Raw genomic sequence first — 6,182 nt, forward strand, 5'->3', positions numbered from 1 at the left:
CTGAGATATTTGAAATGCCCACCATCACCTACTTGCAATAAAACAAGACAAACAAACAAAATCTGCTTCCGGAAAAAAAGGTCACTATTCCTGATCGTGAGACCAGGGAGAGGTATCTATCCAATCTACGCTTAAGAGAACACTGAGTAATGAAAACAGACTAAAACAAAAGAAGAAAAAAAAAAAACCCAGAAAGTCCAGTGTCTTTACAAAAATACATATAAAGTTCAATAAATATGTTTTTCTCCGCTCAGCTTTTAATGGATGTTGGGTGGTTGCTATTCCAAATTACCAATTAAATAGATCTTTAAATGACAATTTAGGGTTGGCCTTGTGTTGTGAAATTTGGCAGCCAAAAAGACATGTGCCCAAGAAGGCCATCATCAGGACCTTGCCTTAATTGCTATGTTTTTTCCCTTGGGTGGTGATGGATTTGCTCTGGGCCACCCACATTCAGATCCTGCTATGGCTAATGATACATATTTGTAAGCCAGCTCACCCTGGGCTATGCTTTCAGCCTGTGAATCAAAGAAAAACTGACTGCACCTAATAGTTAAAAGCATGGGTTCTGAAGTCAGACAAACCTGGGCTCGAATCGCGGCTCCTCCCTTAGTACCTGTTGACCTTGGGCAAGTGGGTTAACGTCTCTGACCCTCCTTTTCCTGATAATAATACTAACTACCCCAGGTTGTTGTAAGGACCAAATGGGGTAATGTGTACCACTTTCCTGTCATACAACGTGTGCTCAATCAGTAACGTAAGAAGATGGTTTATCGGTTAAGCAAAAAAAATTCAAATCTATGTTAGCCTATTTTAACTAGGTGAGCTAACCACGTGGCTAGGTGGGCGTTGTGGCCAAAGTCCTTCTAGTGTCTTAGAGTGGAAACTTTTCTGATGGTGTCTACCCCAATGCTGTATCTTTAAGTCAGCAACGCTCATCAAGTATCCCCATTTTAAAAGAGGTTTTATTTCTTTACAATAATGGCCAGATTTTTTTTTTTTTTTTTTTTTTCCGATTCACTCGTGAACTTCTATCTTATTTCAGTCTTTTCCTGGCTGCTGATCCTTGGCATTTTCCCGCGTTCTCAGTGCTTGGACTTACCAATCTTGCCTGCCTCTGACTCAGGCTCAGAGCTCTTGAAGAAGTCTGACTCATACTCACTCTACGGTTCCTTCTACTCCTGGGTGTCGCCAAGATAACCCTGATCTGACTCCAGCCTTTTGTAACTGAAACTTCAGCACCATTCCTCTAAGCAGGCCTGCTGTGGATGGTTCACACGATCTTCTTTCAACGGAGGGTTGAACCTGACGCGAGGAGGGCGCCTGGGTGGCTCAGTCGTTAAGCCTCCGACTTCCGCTCAGGTCGTGATCTCACAGTTTTCGAGTTCGAGTCCTACATCGGGTGAACTTGAGCCTGGCTCGGGGTGAACTTGAGCCCCACTTCAGGTAGAACATGAGCCCTGCTTCTCTCTCGCCCTCTCTCCGTCTGCCCCTCGCTCACTTGCACCCTCTCCCTCACACAAAACAAACAAAAAACTGAAGCAAGGAGAATAGCTGGGAATATGTGAAAATACCAATCGTAAACGTGTTACAAAATGGAAAAGTACCCCCTCTTATTGTTTCGGTGGGTATGTTTTCTCATAGCATGTGATGTAGGCTGCTCTGATGGTAATTCATTTGGATGGAACTTCAAAGAAATCAGTGCTGCCAAGTCATTTGTTGATCTAAAATAAAGTTTTTATAAGAGCCTCGTATTTGCCTAAGGAGGGAAACACTTTTTTGTTTCTAACCGATTACGGAAAGAGATTGCATTTTAATAGCCAGAGTTATCTCCGCCTGTTTAATCTGAAACCACGGACCAAGCGTTTGACCAAGGGAAAACAATTTCTTCCCTCCTCTCGTTTTCTTCCTCAAACGTTTGCCACGCTGCCGTTTCAAACTGGGTTAGGGGCACCAGTTACTAAGCTTCTGCTATATGTTAGCTACTGCCTGGGGCGCTTGGTGTCCCACACTAGAAATCGTTAGAACAATTTTATTGGAGATGGAGTATTGCCTCCCAGTTTTAGACGGAGGAAACGGTGTGGCTCAGAGAGGTCATGTACATTTCCCTTGGCAACACGCACAGGAAGGGGCTCAAGTCTCCATGAGGACACGTGACTATGCTTGCTGTCATTACACTGCCCAGCCTCTCAGTGCATTAAGAATCTTCTCAGACCAAACAGGGGACTTTGCACCACCAGAGTAGTCACAGCTTCTATCTCAAGTGAGAGGCATGTGTATTTCTGGTGGTGGTGAGTGTCTGACAAAATCTAATTAAACTATTTCTAATTAAAATTTTTTTGTTTTTTTGTTTTTTTGGCCTCATTTCAGAGTGCTTATGGAAATTTAAATGGGCTTCCTAAACACGAAGGGCCTAGCTTAAGACTTTCTACACTAGGGCGCCTGGGTGACTCAGTCAGTTAAGCATCCGACCTCAGCTCAGGTCATGATCTCGCCGTTCGTGAGTTCCAGCCCCGCTGACGGCTCAGAGCCTGGAGCCTGCTTTGGATTCTGTGTCTCCCTCCCTCTCCCTCCGCCCCTCCCCTGCTTGCACTCTGTCTGTCTCTCTCAAAACTAAATAAAACATTTAAAAACATGAAAAAAAAAAAGACTTTCTACACTAATTCTCAAATTAGCCTCAGAGAGGCCAACCTATAATATAGCTGGCAGGAATGAGTGGCTCTTTGAGACCTGTTTCGCAAATGTGAAAATGCCTAGTTACTGCCCGAATGTTCTTCCATTTGTTGGCCTCTCTACCCAGATGCAGTCTTGGTTAGGGAGCTTTAGGCGCATATCGAAACAATAAGTCAGCCCATAAATCCGAGAATACAGCACGTCTCAGTGTGTAAGCCACATATTCCAGAATTCTTAGTCAGTCTTATGTGCACTTTTCCAGAAGCATATCCACCATGAGCTGTAATGGTACTTATGCCAAATCAGATTAGAGAAACAGAGAGTGATTGGCTCTCATTATACATTCAAACTTCATTATTGAAAATTCCCGTTGGATAGAGAAAAGATGCTGAAATCTTGCCAAGAACAGGTTTCCATTTTTAATCCAGGAAAAGGGAAGCACTGCTTCTACGAAGCTAAACCCCCAAACTCAAGATATGCCTTTAAGAGGTTTTTATTTTTTTTTTAATTTTTTTTAACGTTTATTTATTTTTGAGACAGAGAGAGACAGAGCATGAACAGGGGAGGGGCAGAGAGAGAGGGAGGCACAGAATCTGAAACAGGCTCCAGGCTCTGAGCAGTCAGCACAGAGCCCGACGCGGGGCTCGAACTCACGGACCGTGAGATCATGACCTGAGCCGAAGTCGGACGCTTAACCGACCGAGCCACCCAGGCGCCCCAAGAGGTTTTTAAAAAGACATATAAAACTCATCGTGAAATGCCATGAGTTTTAAGAGGGCAAATAAAAAAATTCTCACCAAAAAAAAAAAAAAAAAATTCTCATCTAATGTTCCTAGTAAAGGCATTTTATTATAATGCCAGAAATTCAATTCCACTAGGGATTTTATCTCTGGAAAGAAAATTGCAAACCAAACACAATTAGTGCCAAATACTACTTGTGACTCCGTACGTTTAATAATAATAATAATAATAAAACCCCAAGGATAAACATGCTGAATGGCTGCTATCTTATTCTCAGGTGATGTTTTCTCTGTTTCCAGAGATATTGGATATAACTCTCATCTGACCAAGCTGGTTGGGTGTTTTAGAGCAGAGGTAATACACGGGTGTTAGAAACCACTGTGGAACATTAACTCTAATCACTTATTGCTAAATCTGGTTAAATCTGTGAAGTTTGGGAGTGTTTTTTTTTTTTTTTCTCTTTGGAATTAAGTTTTTGGAAAACCAAGGCGGGGAGTAGGATGGGGTATGTGGACCTATCTTTCTTTCTTTTAACTGCAGTATAATTGACATAGAACATTGCATTAACCTCAGGCGTACCACATACTGATTCCATATTCGTATGTTGCAAAAGGATTACCCCAAGTCCGGTTAATGTCCGTCACCATACGTGGTTGCATTTTTTCCCCCCTTTTTTTCCTGTGTGATAAAGACTTTGAAGATGGACTCTCTCAGCAACTTTCAAATATTCAATACAGTGTTTGTAACTGTCCTCACCATGCTGTATGTTACATCCTTATGACTTACTTGTTTTATGACTGGACACTTGCACCTTTTGACTTATTTCACCCGCTTCACCCCCCTTTCCCCTTCTGGCAACTACTAGCCTGTTCTCGGTATCGATGAGCTTGCTTTTTTGTTTGCTTTACTTTTCCCATCCCGCATATACATGAGATCGTATACACGATGATTTTCTTAAGAACTAATTTACAGCAGGTTCAAAACTGCTCCTGTAAGAACATCCTTTCCCTCACTTGTATTTTTTTGCAGTCGTGCTGAAAACACGTAACCCAAAATTTACCATCTTAACCATTTTTTTAAAAATCTTTTTAACATTTATTTATTATTGAGAGACAGAGAGACACAGAGCATGAGCAGGGGAGGGGCAGACAGAGAGGGAGACACAGAATCCGAAGCAGGCTCCAGGCTCCGAGTTGTCAGCACAGAGACTGACGCGGGGCTCGAACTCACAAACCGCAAGATCATGACCTGAGCCGAAGTCGGACGCCCAACCGACTGAGCCACCCAGGCGCCCCATGACAGGATTTCTTCCTTTTTGTAAGGCTGAATACTGTTCCACAGTGTATACATATACTACGTTTTCTTTATCCATTCCTCTGTTGATGGACATTTGGTTTACTTCTACTTTTCTTCTACTATGAATAATGATGTGATGAAAAGACCATGTTTTCAGTTTTTTGTTTTTTTTTTAAAGTTTGTTTATTTATTTATTTTGAGAGAGAGAGAGAGAGCAGGGGAGGGACAGAGACGGGGAGAGAGAATCCCAAGCAGGTTCCGTGCTGTCAGCCTAGAGCCCAATGTGGGGCTCAATCCTGCAAACTGTGGGATCATGACCTGAGCGGAGATCAAGAGTTGGATGCTTAACCGACTGAGCCACCCAGGTGCCCCTTCAATTCTTTTTTGCTATGTATCTAGAAACGGGATCTCTGGATCATATGATAGTTCTATTTTTAATTGTTAAATGAACTTCCATACGATTTTCCATAGCAGCTGCACCAATGTACAATGCATCCAACAGCGTGTAAGAGTTCTCAACATCCTTGCCAACACTTGTTATTTTCATTTCTAAAAAAAAAAAAAAAAAGGAGCTGGGGCACCTGGGTGGCTCAGTTGGTTAAGCGTCTGCTTCAGATTCTGTGTCTCCCTCTCACTCTGCCCCTCCCCCACTCATGCTCTGTCTCACTTTGTCTCTTAAAAATAAATAAATGTTAAAAAAATTTAAAAAAATTAAAAAAAATAGTAGCTATCTTAGTGGGTTTAAGATGATATCTCATTGTGGTTTAATTTACACTCCCCTGATGATGAATGATGGTGAGCTCTTTTCATATGCTTGTTGTACATTTGTATATTTTCTTTGGAGAAATGTCTATTTAAGTCATTTGTCCATTTAAAATTTTTTTAATGTGTGTTCATTTTTGAGAGAGAGTGAGAGAGCAGGAGAGGGGAAGAGAGAGAGGGAGACCAAGGATCCCAAGCAGGCTCTGTGCTGACAGCAGAGAGCCCGACGCGGGGCTCGAACTCAAGAACCGCGAGATCATGACCTGAGCTGAAGCCGGACGCTTAACTGTTTGAGCCACCCAGGCGCCCCCATTTGTCCGTTTTTAAACTGGATTTCATGGTTGTTGTTGTTGGGTTGTAGGTGTTCTTTATATGTTCTGGATATCAGCTCCTCATCAGATACATAGTTTGCAAATACTTTGTCCCGTTCTGTAAGTCTCCTTTTTACTCTGTTAATCGTCTCTTTTGCTGCGCCCCGTCACTTGTATCTTGATATACTTTCTTGAGTAGATGAGAAGTACGTGAGAAAGGGATGAACTAACAGTTAGGGAACTGGGTATTGCCCATGAGATCTATTGCTCATTTGTCAAGTGCATTCTGGTAGAAAGAGGATTGAGATCTGCTGATTTAGAGCAGGAGGACATAGGAGTTGCCACTATGTGCCCCCCCCCCCACAGACCTTCTATTTTCCTAGTCTGCCACTGATTTTA

Source organism: Panthera uncia, chromosome X (assembly GCF_023721935.1).
Source record: "Panthera uncia isolate 11264 chromosome X, Puncia_PCG_1.0, whole genome shotgun sequence".
Classification (NCBI taxonomy): Eukaryota; Metazoa; Chordata; class Mammalia; order Carnivora; family Felidae; genus Panthera; species Panthera uncia.